At 43.7% G+C, this 14,306-nt stretch overlaps 1 protein-coding gene across 2 annotated transcripts in view; it reads right to left on the bottom strand.

Moving 5' to 3' along the window:
* Window positions 1-14,306, bottom strand: part of LOC308430566 (serpin B6) — a 75,168-nt gene that overhangs the window by 12,408 nt on the left and 48,454 nt on the right. Inside the window, exon 1 of one of the 2 annotated variants that reach the window (XM_080929746.1) lies at window positions 1,879-2,017. The exons of the other annotated variant lie outside the window; for it this stretch is intronic. The gene's annotated coding sequence lies outside the window, so the exon portion shown is untranslated. Of the gene's footprint in view, window positions 1-1,878; window positions 2,018-14,306 lie in introns of those variants that run through there. 2 annotated transcript variants of the gene reach the window in all.

The raw sequence follows: 14,306 nt of genomic DNA, 5'->3' as shown, positions 1-14,306 counted from the left end.
TGCTGTGCTCAGCTAGCTGTCTGTGTTTTATGGCCCAGCATATATAGCTGAAAGGTCTGAAAAGACTATGTGACTTAATCCCATGTCCAGAGGGACATGGGCTGGAAACTTGGAAACAGAGGGCTGGTATTCCACGTCACCCTATAACACACGCTTAAAGGCTCTTTTTGACAGATTAGGAGGATGGTGGGAGACACAACTGTTGACTACTCAGATTCAACCTACTGCTATTGGCCAGTGTTCGTTGCAACTCACTAAACTAATTTAAACGTACTTTGGGCTGGGAACAGACTAATAGAACTTTAAGTACCCAGTCATTCCTGGGTATCTAAAGGAAAATATCAGTTGATATCTGAAGATGTCAAAATCCTCAAGTGCTCAATTTACTCCCGTAAAATAACTTGATATTTGACCTAACTAATGTTAATGCTCCTGTGTACTTTAAATGGTTTAGAGATGAGTAAACACCCAGTGTTTACAATGTAAGAGTTAGATAAATGATCCCACTACCATACTGTTTAGAAAACAAGAAAAGGGAAAGTCTATATATGCCCATAAGCCCAGTCTGGCCTCAAACTCTCATTTCCCTGACAGCCTCCTGGGTGCTGGGATTACAGGTCTACAGCAATATATCTCAGTTCTACAACGTTTTCTATCAGATTTTGATTTCTGCTTCATGGTGACTAACAGTATGAGGAGACAGGTATAGGGAGCCAAATAAACTTGGTATATGATGACAAGAGTGCCCCGAACACACCCTCTCTGTGTGATGACACGTCATATCCGATGCAATTACTCGGGGCAGCCATGAAGCACTAGGACACACCTCATGGATACTGATAACAGCAATCATCCCATGTGCCCCAGCGCTACAGTCCCTGATCACATCCATTTACCGAGGTACAGCAGATCCCACACCCAAGTTCTAAACCACTTGAGGAAAGAAATGAGCAGCTTCTGGAAGAATCCTATCTCAAGCAATTGCCTCCCAGGCAGTCAAAAGAACAAATGCCAAACCTCACCCATCTTTCCTCACACTCAGTGTCCCTGACACCACATGAATGCTGGTTGTCCATGCTTCTGATCCTAAAGTGGAGAAAAGACCTAAGGGGAGGAAAGGAGGAAGACCAGGCATGTGGCTCAGTAGGAAAGAACTTGCTCAGCAGAACAAGGCTGTTGCTCCATCAAAAAACGAGGAGGGAGGAAAAAACAAGTTCACATTCCAATTTCATCTGGCACAGAAACCCTGTCAAAACTTTGCCCATGACCTCCTAACCCGACAGACATCAAATCTGTGAGTTTAGCAGGGAAAAAGAAAAATCCAAATATCTGGAATTGTTTCTCACAAGTATCTCACTATGTTTGCAGGCCTCTCAGGTGCTGAGAATTTGTTGCAACTTCCTATCACAACCTGGACCACACCCTTGGGTGATTCAGACACACAGGAAAGAAAAGCAGCAGCAGGGGCCTGCGCCTCAAGCCCTCAATCTCTCTGCCCCCCACCTCCCAATGCCCATAGAAGTGTGTCACCAGCCTGCATTTCTAGGGTCTCCGGGATCACTCGGATTGAGGACCTGGAGAACACACTGGTCACCTGTAGCCCCAGGCTCCTGCACAGCAGCCTGGCAGGCTCCGCGATGCCCCCATCCCTCACCAGCCGCCTCCTCCAAGGACACTGGTGGATCTGGGAGGGCGGATATGCCACCAGATGGTCAGGACCAAGAGGCGACTCACTTGGCTGCGTCACAGCCTGCTGAGGCCTCTCTGCCTCTGAGCAGCAGAGGGAACCCGAGCCGGACCCACGGGGCTCTCGCTGATCGCCATACCCGCCCGCGTCCCTAGTTCCCCGCACCACAGTTAGCCTACATCAGAACATACCCTAGACTCTCGAATCTTGATTTCCGGACTGGTAGGGAGCAGAAAAGAGATGAGGAGGAAATCGCTGCGCCAGAGGCCTCATATACTTATGGGGCGGGGAGTCAGGCGGAGTCTAAAGGCCAGGGTGCGGCCGCTCCTGAGTAGGAAAGGGGGGAGAGTAAAAGCCCAGTGAGTACCAGCTGCTTTACAATCTAGCCTATTCTCTGGCTCTTGGCCACCTTGTGGCAGTTTGGACAGCTGATCTTTCTGGTACTTTTCAGATGCTTTGGCTACTTCCACTTGACTACACCAGAAGGTACAGAACTTATGTTAAAAGGGAGGGAAGAAGACTTTTAACAACGGTGGCTTTAAGTAGAGATCTTATTCAGCAGATACTGAAAAATTAAGGCAGGTGGTCAGTGCCTGTGTCCCAAGACTCCACTACTCCATATTGGAAAAGTCAGACTCTGAGGTGCTGATATTTTATATAAATGAGATTTTAAAACCCTGTCTGCCTTCTTGCATTCCTTCTAGGAAGCAAGACAACTTGGTGGAGAGAATAGTGGTCAGATTTAAACCTTTAAGGACAGGACAAGTCTGAAAACATCAGATTCTTTGCTGTCTCCTTCACCCTTATCCTAAACCTAGGATTCCCTACAATGGCCTGTTGACTTTTATGTTTCATGGTTCCTGTGGAGGGTTTATAGAATGTTAGCCAGCACCCCTGACCCTTCTACATATCAGTAAAAACCAAGGGCTACCACAGCTGTAAAACTTGACCTTTGAAATAGTGAAACAAAGGAATTCTCAGAATATCTTCCTATCCCTCTTCATCCCAGCCTTCATTAGTTCTGCTCCAGGGTTTTGTTTTTCGTGCTTGTTTTTAAGTTTTTAGTTAAATTTAAGAGCATATGCTTTATCTGAATATGGGTTTATATACTCATATTCTCTCTCCAAGAGAACTCAGTCTCTTGGGAGAGAAGGAAAGAGCACCGGGTCCCCTGGAGCTGGAGTCACAGAAGTTGTGAGCTGGAACCTGGACTCTGTACCTGCTCTTAGTTTTTGAGGCATCTCTTCAGCCCCTCCACTCCAGTTTTTTACTACAGTTTATTTTTCTAGCATGTCCTTTGTTAAATATACTGTGTGTGTACAGGATGAATTTGGATATTCTAAAATTCTATATCTAACTCTAATTTCCTCTTTCCTAAAAAGAGTAACATTCTGTGCTCAGTCATTCTGTACTCCCCTGGGGATTGGGAGTGGTAGGGCTTCTGCCAATATGAAACAGAGATTCCTCTAGATTTCAAATGTGGATTTCAAATGTACATCTAAGTATTTTTCTTTCTTTTCATGACTATGGATCCTGCCGTGTGAGCCACTGGGATAGACAAACCACATGCCACACGGTTTCACTTTTCCTGATACCAGATCGTAGCTAAGGTCCCCCCCTCAAACCCTTCCCCCCGTACAAACACCTGCAGATTCATAGGCATTAGCCCTCCAGTTGGCAGAGAAAATCCCAAAAAAGTCTGGCTAACCTTTGTCGGCAAGGCAAAGAGGGTTTATTCTCTATAGCCACAGTTTTGAGACAGACGTTGACCATTGAGAAGGTCCCTTTGGGAGTGCCCTTCAGTTTATCCCTTCCCTCAGGGTTCTAGCAGCTGGTTCACTCAGCCAAAGACCAGGCCTGGCAAGGACACTCTCTGTCAGATCCAGGATCTGGCAAAGCCACCAGAAGTTCTAGTGACAACTCGAGACTTCTTCGCATAGGCAGAACTTTTTCTACCAGGTTTTATCCACTGGGGCACTGGTTTGAGATAGCTTGGTAGCCCCTCCCTGTTCCTTCTTCCCAATGGGCAACATAATGTCTCAAATCACCAGGCTCCCCACTGGAAGGTCTCCTGGAAAATTTTAAATCTCTAAAACTAACACCTCAGCTAAAGACATCTAAATTGATATACCTCTGCAATAATGTTTGGACTCAGTATCCACTAGGTGATGACTCAAAAAGGCCACAAAATGGCACTCTAATTTTTCTTTTTTAATTAAACCAAAATGGGGGAATGTTGGAATTCTGTAAACCCCACCCTTCAGTTACCTAGTAACAGCCAGGTATACCCCACCCCTCAATTACTGGCAGTAGCCAGATATTCTAAGTCCCAATGACCTGACACTATAAAAGGGGCTGCTTGACCCCTCTTCTCTCTTGCCTCTCTAGGCCTCTTGGCCTTTTGCATCCTTGCTCTCCCCCTTTACCCCTCCTCTTACCCTTCCTCCCCCTCCCTCCACATGCTCATGGCCAGCCTGTTCTCTCTCTCTCTCTCTCTCTCTCTCTCTCTCTCTCTCTCTCTCTCTCTCTCTCTCTCTCTCTGCCTCTACTACCCTCTTCACTCTCCCATGACTTGAATAAACTCTATTCTGTACTGTACCATCGTGTGGCTGGTCCCTCATGGGGAAGGGATTCCCAACATAGGCCCTCCAGAGGTATCTCCCTTGCCCCTTGGCCTCACCGCACCTCTATGGATCATATGCTGCCCACTCTCTTCATCCTTCTAACATTGGTTCTGTGACTTTGATCATCATCTTCTAACAACATTGGTGCCCCGTGACTTTTCCTTTCACCTAGCACTGCCTTTTTGTTTGATAATCTATGTTTTAGATACCAAACAAAGCTCATTTGATCTACTCCAGTATCACTATGTAATCTGTGTCAAGATACAAATGAAGAGAGAGTTCCCCTGTGCTGGAGAGGGTGAAGGTGTACAATCACCTGGCCATGAAGTCTTGGGTCATTGCTGAAGGGGGATTCATGAGGGTGCCAGGTAAACTGCCAGGTAAACTCAAGTACCAAGAATATTATTAATCTGCTCTCTGGGGACAGAAAGAATAGAAGAGCCAGAAGTTCCAGAGGACTGATACGATACCATGTCTTCTAAACAGAAAAGGGCCATTGCATCTATGAACGCATAGTCCCTGACTGCCTGTAGGTGACCCCTATGAGATTGGGAGCCACTCAACACTTCAGCATGGATTGAAGAAGAGTTGAGGGAACCGCTGGCTGTTGATGTCTTCTAGGGGAGGTGGGGTGCCTATGAGGTAAAGGACAACCTAATATCCAGTATAAGTGGATAGCACTAGCTGAACTCAGTGGATTATTGGGGGTGGGGAGAATGAAGTTGAGAGAGAAATGGGGCATATCCAGCAGGAGTTGGAAAGGGTATGAACAAAATACATTGTATGCACCTATGACATTCTCAAAAAAATAAATCTAAAAATATACTAAAAACAAAAACACAAATGAAAAAGAGGGTTAAAGATTTGGTCTGGATGGTGGAGAGTGTTTAATTCATGCTGGATTCTACCCCTAGCACCTTTAAAAAGCTAGCAGATAACTGAGTGGGTCGGCACGGGGAGAAATGACAAGACACATGAAGCACTCGAGAAGAAACTTGAAGAACTGTAGCAAGACAGCCAGCCAGAGCTAGAAAGAGCTGGAAGGATTGTGTTTAAGATCACTAGAGACAAGTTTAGTATGTCATTTGCCTTTTGAATAGTGGCAATTGTAAACAGCTAGCAAAGTACTAGAAAATACGGAAATTGATAAACAAGAAAAAGCAAAACCCGAAAAGATGATTTTCTTGAGAGCATCATAGTGTGCGGTTTTCTTTCTTTTTATTACTTTGTGTCTATCCCTTTGATGGCTCGGGGTGTACTTGCACTTCCCAGTGCAGTAACCAAGAACCTGGGAGACAGGTGCCCAGAAGAGGCGGGGCCGTGAAGCTTGCAGGTGCCACTGTGCCAGCAACCTCAAAGATGGATGTCATGACCTGAGTCTCAACTATTTTTACTGTTGAAATTATATACTCTTGTGTTTAGAACTTAAATAAGAGAGTCTTGATACTCTGTAAACTACTAAAAGAATACCTGGCCATAAAAATTCAAAAACCATCTAAATCAAACCCACATATATCCTGCTGCTTAGCTTGCCTTTCCCTTTCCTTTTTTTTTTTTTTTTTTTTTTTTTTTTTTTTTGCCAAACCATTAATTTGGAGGTCATATATGTGCCCTGTTTTTGTTTATTGGTCTCCAACTAGATTTGCATGTTTTGGTTTGTTTGGAGGTACCTAGAAACACCAATTCTCTGCAACCCCTGCCACCCTAACACTGAGGGGATCTGGAAGACGGGGGCTAAATTTGGGGCTTGCATTATAGCCAACATAGTCTTAGAGACCTAGAAGATATTCTTCTTGAATATTATTCTAGTTTTGTTTTTGTTATAAAATGCCCCAACAGAAAACAATTTAAGAGAAAGGGAGTTTATTTCAACTTACAACTTCAGAATACAGTCTATCATGGTGAGGAAGTCAAAGCAGGAACTTCAAACAGCTAGTTATATCCACAGTTCAGGAATTCTTGTCTAGGAAACTGTGCCATCCAAAGTGGGTGAATATTCTTACATCAACTAACTTAACTGAGACAGTCCCCACAGACATGCCCACAGGCCAACCCAATGTAGACAATCCATCATGGAGACATTTTTTCCAGGTGATTCTAGCTTGTGTCAACTTGACAATTAAAGCTAATCATCATAAAGATACATTTGAATTTCACATAATAGGGTAAATCTTTTTAAATCTACCTTGGGTCTTCTAGAATGAAAGTGAAAGTGGTATGAGATATATATGTAATTTATTAGACCTCCTTGGTAAAGTAGCTAAAATGTTGTCATTTTTTTTAATGAAGAGAGAACACTCCCCTGCATCAGAAGCCATCTAGGAAAGGGTATGACAAGCAAGTGAGTTTTCTAGAAAGGCCCACTGCTTTACAAAGCTGTCATGGATATGCTCTGAAATGCAGGTTCCTCAGAGACTTCAAGCTAGGACTGCTTCTTTTTGCTGTATTTCCTGCTGCTATTGCACAGCCTAATGATTCCTGGGCATTAGCTTACCCTATTGGGCAGATTTCCAACAGAATCAATATTAAGATGCATTTTCACTCTAATCCTCTTGTCTGGTCAGTGAGAGGCCTGAGTCCAGCAAAGAGAAAAGAACCAACGTAATTGAGATTCTTGAGCTGAAATGGATTGCAACTCTATAGGAAGAACAACAATATCAACTAATCTGACTACTCAGAGCTCCCAGGGACTAAACCACCAACCAAAGAATACACATGGAGTGAACCATGGCTCCAGATACATATGTAGCAGAGAATGGACTTATCTGGCATCAGTGGGAGGAGAGGCCCTTGACCCTGTGGAGGCTTGATACCTCAGCATAAGGGAAAAGGTAAACCAGAAAGAAGGACAAGATTTAAAATGTAATAAATAAAATAACCAATAATAGCAAAGAGTAGAAAGATAAATTGCAAGAAGCCAGAAGCTTCTCGCCCCCACAACAATCAAAGATAGTTACAAGGCTGGTCACCAACCTTTGATTTTCAGATATTGTGTATTACCTCAGTACCTGAAAGCTTGAGCTAGCCACCAGCAACCCTTCTGAGTGCCTACTTGTCTTAGGAGTAGTAGTAGTAGTTGTTGTTTTTGTTACTATGATCAGTACTACAGACAATATATTTTTATAAAGAACAGAGTTTTATCTAGCTTGTCATTTTAGAAGCTAGGAGGTCCAAGAATAAGAGACTATATTAGTGAAGGTCTTTTTGTTGGGGGAGACTCTACAGAGACCTGAGGAAGTACAGGGCTCAACTCTGTAAAAGAGATAAATTCAAAATGCAAGAACAACTAGGTTTTATAACAGACTCATTTAAGACATCCCAGTGCCAGCCGAGCAATGGTAGCATACACCTTTAATCCCAACACTCAGGAGGCAGAGGCAGGGAATCTCTGTAAGATCAAGGTCATCCTGGTCTACACAGTTGCAGGACAGACAAGGCTACACAGAGAAACTGTATCTTAAACAAAAAAGTAAAAGGAAGGGGTGGAAAAGATATACTGACCAATTAATCCTTTTGTACATTATCATGAACAAAGGTCTCATGACCTAATATTTCCACAAAGACCCCCCCCCCCACCTCCTAAGACCTCACATGAGGGATTGGCTTCAGTGTGAGTTTTTCTGGGGACACTCAAAGCACAGCACTCCAGCTTCTTATGAGGAAGGCATCTGCTTGCTGAGCTCAAGGATTGTGTAGAACAGGATTCTACTATGTAGTTATCATTGCAGCATTCCTCAGACTTTCCCTCCAAATGCACATGCCCCCTCCTGTTTCCGAGGGCCATCAGTAAGTCTAAAAACAATGTAAGACCTTCACAAAGACAGGGGTACTTTCCAGCCTGCAAGCTATGTAACTGCATAGACAAAGTCCTTTAGAACAATTACAATCTTGTTCTTTTGATAGTTTGATATCTGACCATTGGCTGTAATAACTATATTATATTGTTGTCTGGTATTGGAAAAATTATGTCAATGGCATGCCAGATGTGGTATAATTGTTTTATTTGTTCCACAGACTTTTCCTACTTGCTGAACAGTCCATGAGCCACTTGGAGACAGAAATGAAGAGGATATAGTTTCTGGTCTCAGCACAGATGTGCAAGCAGATAAAATATGTTCCAGTACATGCAGTACCTGTGCTGAATATAGGGGTAAGAACAAGTAGAAGCCTAAAAATAAGTTTGCCTTTGAGAATATGAACTAAAAGTGGTGTCAGACTCCTTAACACTAGAACTGAGAACTGCAGAATGAGGATGAGCTGAGTAAAAGGCACATAGGAGAAAACAGTCCAGCTGCTTTTGATCATGAAGTTCACCACATCAAGAAAAAGCAAGCTAGGGAGGTGGACATACTAGTAAAAGCCTTTAATCCCATCACTCAGGGGACAGAAGTAGGCAGATCTCTATGAGTTCAAGGACAACCTAATCTACATAGTTAGTTCCAAGAGAACCAAGGCAGTAGGCTAAGATTTTTTCAAAACCTACTTTAGTAAGTGTTCTCAAATGCTTCAATACCCCCTTCTAGCCCATCGTCCAAAGGTAGGGGAGAAAAGCCAGTAAATAGGACAAGGGGATTTGGACATGTTTAGAAGTAGTTCTTTGGAGCAGTTCCAATCCGTTGTCGGGATACTAACAGTACAGTTCAAAAGTATCAGTGACAGCATGATCCAACAGAAACCACCAGGCCTTAGCCGAATTGGCACAAGTCAGTGGGGCAACCAGGCCCAACTAGAATGGAGTACCTCTCTCAACAAAGTGAGATCAGCAAAGACACAAGAGCAACAAAACATTCATTGCACAGCTAGCTATGCAAGCACCCTGTCACTATCTGTTAAGCCTATTTATACTCTCTCCAACTATCACGTGTCCTCGCACAGGTCTTGCCTCAGCAAAACATTACCTGAGTCTGCATCACATAATACAACCAGAAGTTTCCACTTCACAAGGGTGAGTGACCCTATTGATGAGGATAGAGAGGGGGCAAAAGAAAGAAGAGAATAAACGAAAAAAGATACAAACCAGAGCACTTAATATCAGAATTAGGTTAGGCTAGCTTGCTTCACAGTAGAGCTGAAGAATGGTTGGAATGAGAAGGGGTATGGGCAATGATGTCATTCTGGGAATAAAAGTAGCCAAGACAGCCATGGGGCTTGTAGACTAGGTGAGCACAGAAGGAGGACTCCAGCATGACTCCCAGGTGCCTGACTTGGTTCAGCAGGTAAATGGATGTGACAAGTAGGGTGAGAAAACAGAAAAGTGACTAAATCCTTATACATTGTATTTATTAAGAGGGATGGGCTCATACCACCATGCATTCATAGAGTTAAGAGGATAACTTTGTGAAGCTGGTTCTCCCTTTTCCAGCTTTAGGTAGGCTTATGGGTTGTTAAGATTGCAAGGCTTTAGCCATCTAAGTCATCTTAGCAGTATTTGCTTGTTTTTGTTTGTTTCAATACTGGGGACTAAACCAGGGTCTCCTGAATGCTAGGCAAGTACTCTACTACTCTACCAGTGAGCAACGTCTTCACAAGGCAAATGCTTTAGCCAGCTAAGCCATCTCAGCAGTCATCTATCTTCTATCTATCTATCTATCTGTCTGTCTGTCTGTCTGTCTGTCTGTCTATCTGTCTATCGTCTATCTGTCCATCCCTCCATCCATCACCCATTCATCTATCTATCTGTCTGTCTGTCTGTCTGTCTGTCTGTCTTCCTGTCTGTCTATCATCTATCTGTCCATCTATCCATCCATCATCCATTCATCTATCTATCTACCTGTCTATCGTCTATCTATCCATCTATCCATCCATCATCTATTCATCTATCTATCTACCTGTCTGTCTATCGTCTGTCTATCCATCTATCCATCCATCATCCATTCATTTATCTACCTACCTATCTATCTATCTATCTATCTATCTATCTATCTATCTATTTTAGGGCTGGGTGTAGATTGTTCTGAAGCTGTTTGTATTTTAATGTTAATTCCACTTCCCCAAGAAGGGCTGCCTAGTCATGTACTGGAGACATGACTTCATCTGGACTTTCCCATATTGATTAGTAAAAAAAGGAAAGCCAGTGACTGGATGGGGCAAGGGAGAGAGGAGAAGTCTGAGAGGTCAGAGAAGGGAGGGTGAAGGTGGTGGCAACATGGAGGTTGCCAAGGACTAGCTGGACCCAGGTGGCATTGATTGGCATTAAATAGCTATGAGCATTAAGGATTTTACAGGTCTAGTATCACATATAGAAGGTCAGTTTGTATCTTTGTCTATTTGATGCAATCTTGTTGTGTAGCGGGTTTGTGGATTGAGAGTTAAATATATAAACCTGAATAAAAAGCTATTGGGTTGTAGAGTTGTGTTTGTGGGATTTCGGGGTAAAGAAACACCCCAGGACAGAGGCAGAGTACAGGTGGTAAAAAATTGCCAGGGAAGGGAGTTGCACAGACAAGTTGGGCTGTGGTGGCAGCTCGGACAGGGTGCCAGAGGTGCGCGAGGCTCCATATCAGGGTCGGGTCTGAGGAATGAGACCTCGGGGCCGATAAAGAAATAAACCATTTTTTTTTTATTTTTTAATATTTACTACAGCAGCTGGAGACTGAACCATGCTCTTCTGAATGTTAGGCAAGCAACTCTACCCTGTTTTTACTTCTTATTTTGAGATATTATCTCAGTGAGTACCCAGGCAGGCCTTAAATTTTGTCTGTAACCCAGAATAGACTCAAACCTCTTTAGCTTCCCATATAGCTAAGATAACAAGCCTGTGACACCAGGTCCAGAATCAATTTCAATTTTAACATGGAAAGACTGAAGTTCCATGGGAAGTCAAGGAACTAGATAAAGAGGTCTAGGAACCAAGTGTCAATGTGTTGTCAAATAGATACAGTTTAAAGTCATAGGCCCTGATGAGGTTTCCCAGAAAGGAGGAGAATTCCCGGGAATGCCAGTACAGAAAGGTGAATAGAGATGAAAGAGCCAGCAGTTGACTAGGAGAGGTTAGGGGGGTCTGGAAGGCTGAGGAATGGGTTATTAAGAACAATGAGAAGGGTCTAGTTCTAAAAAAGGGACAGGGTGGTTTGGGGCCATAAAGAATCCCTGTTGAACGGAAGTAGGTGGCCAATGTTGAGAGCAGTGGCCTTCAAATAGAGAATGACTGAGATGGGGGTGTGGTTTGGTTTCTTGAAGAACAGTGAGAAGGCAGAGGTGTATGTAGATTTTACTGGAGGCATGAATGATAGGGAAGTGGCATCAAATGTTAAGAGTCTCTATGTTAAGGCCTGAAAGCACCAGAGTTGAGAATAGGGCAGAAATCCAGGTGGAGCTGGTGTGGTCTGGCCGAGAGCAGGAATAACCAAGTGCTAGAGGATCTGTTGGCACTGGAGTGAACTTGTGACCTCTGTGGACAATAATGCAGAAAGGTGCAGGGAGGTGCTCATGGTTGCAGTGCCATGTCTCTAGACAGAGAAAATTACTGGTGTGAGTCAAAGACAAATCACGATTAATCAATAAGAGGAATCTATCTGCTCTGAAAAGAGATAGGACAAGGACAGTCATGACTCCAGATTACCGAAGGAATATGGCACATGGGTGATACAGAGAAGCCTTTCCTTTCCATAACCGAAAGACACCCTAGCCTAGAACTGAACTACCCAAGGGTGCCAGAAACTGACGAAAACTTCAGGTTCCTTATTTCTGTCCACTCCTAGAATGCCAGACAGGACTCCCCAATTGCAGCAGCCAGAGCCTCAAAACTCACTCACTGCATCCAAGGGAGAAACTCTCATACAACATTATGGCCACTGGAATGAGACTGAGACACAGGGGTCTATGCTTGAGTCTGGGACATTGCCAGGCTGAAGTCCATAAGATGGAGGTGATGTCACATACTTAGGAGAGCTGAGATCCCAGAGGACAGGGATTCTGAGAAGAGGGCATAGGTTAGGGGTAGAGGCTGGATGAGGGAATAGGGACAGGACAGGGGCTGAGGTAGGCCTGGGACTTTATGGGCTAGGGCACAGAAGAATTTTGCTCAGGACCTGGCTGAGGGTTTGGAGCATGAAGTGCTGAGAGAAAGATCCTCGGTTGCACCCTGTGGGTCCCAGGCTGGGCAGGGGTGCATAGGGTTGGGGTACAATGGAAGAAAAGATCAAGTGAGAACTTAATCTAAGGTGACCAGTCTGTTAGCCACAGGGTGTAGCTTAGACTAAGTTCTTGGCCCAGCAAGTAAGGAAATTAAGAAAATCACATGTGATCTGCTGGTACAGCAAAATGCACACACAGACACTGTCTTTGTCCAGTTTATCTAGTCTGTACTGGCAGAGTCCTGAAGCCTTGTTTTCTGTTGTCATTCCAATGTTTCATTGGTTATTTGAGTCCTCCACTCAAACTTAGGATATTTTTATATAACACAAACAAAACTAAAGGAGGGTATTCACCCTCTTGGAAAAAGCAAAATGCTTTTTCCAAAAAAAAAAAAAAAAAAAAAAAAATCAAAAAGCTATCTGCAGGTTTCTTAGATCAGGAAATCGGAGGAGGGGTGGGACAACAGGCACAAACTGAGTCCGTCCTGTGCTCAGCTCCTGTTACTGGAGTTCTCTAGGTCAATGTCTAAGCCTGGGAGCCCTAACAAGTTAGGCTCAACCATCCATCCCCAACAGATCAATTAAAGAGATAAACGATAGTGTAAAGGAGAGAAAAGAGATTTATTCCGTGTGGCTATTGGAAAGAGGACCAAAGAGGGCCATTAATTAGGCAGGGTTTTACAGAGAAACAAAACCTATATAGTTATAATGGGATTTAGTTAATTGGTTTACACAATAGGGTCTAAGTGGTCCAATGATTGTTGTTAACACACTGAAAGCACTGAGGACCAAGTAGCTGTTCAGTCCATGAGGATAGTCACCTCAACAGTCCCAATATGACAATGAAGGTATCAGGGATCCCTGGAGATTCTCTGGATGTCAGGGGAGGTGATGGCAGCAGCAACAATAAAGGGATAAGCACGGTCAAGTAAGCAGCACTGCCTCTCCCTTGGACCTCTTTCCTTCTGGGGTGCTGTGGGAAGTACCACCTGCTCTGGGGAGAGTCTTCTCCCCTCAGTTAGTTCTTTCTGGAAATGTTCCCACAGACCTGTTCAGAGGTGTCTTTCAGTTGGTTTTCAACTACCAACTTGATACAATCACTTGAGTAAACATTCCCAATGAGGGACTGTCTAGATCAGAGTGGCCTGTGGACATGTCTGTGGAAGACTTCTTGATTGGCCTAAATTAATGTGCATAAGCCCAGCCTGAATGTGGACAGTACTGTTCCCTGGCTTTGGACAGAGAGTTTAGAAGACTAAAAATTAACTAGATATGCAGTCAGTGTAAGCATGCATCTCTCTGTTCTTGACTCTGATGTAATGTGACTAGCTGTTCTAATTTCCCCTTGCCTTGACTTCTCTGCTGTCATATACTGTAACAGGATTGTGAACTGAAAGAAGCCCTTTCTCTCCTAAGTTTGATTTTTTTATAAGGCTATCTATTACAGAGATAAAACCATAACACCAAGAGGTTAGAAGAGAAGAAAACGAGGAGTTACTATGTAATGGTATATAAGCAAACATCTGAGATAACTTAAAGGTAGAAAAAGGTCCATTTGGCTGATGGTTTCAGAGGTTTGAACTCAAGATTAGCTAGCTCTGTTGCTTTCTGCCCTGTGCAAAGCCTAATTATCTTGGAAGAGAATACATGGGGAGGAGCCTGATTCATCTGACAGAGGCATGGAACCAAAGAAAGAGAGGAAAGGGTGCCAGGGTGCCCACATACCTTTACTGGCATATCCCCAATGATCTAACTGTTTTCCATAGGCACCTCCTACAGCTTTCACCACCTTCCAAAAGTGCCGTGGCCTGGATACAAGCCCTCATCTGCACATGGACCTCTGGGCACATTCAAGATCCAAATTGTGAATGGAAAAGAAGTTTTTATTTGGAGTTATGCAAACGTTTTTGGAAATTGGTA

This window comes from Micromys minutus (genome assembly GCF_963924665.1).
Source record: "Micromys minutus genome assembly, chromosome: 1".
NCBI lineage: Eukaryota > Metazoa > Chordata > Mammalia > Rodentia > Muridae > Micromys > Micromys minutus.
This window is presented reverse-complemented; position numbering and strand designations above follow the sequence as displayed.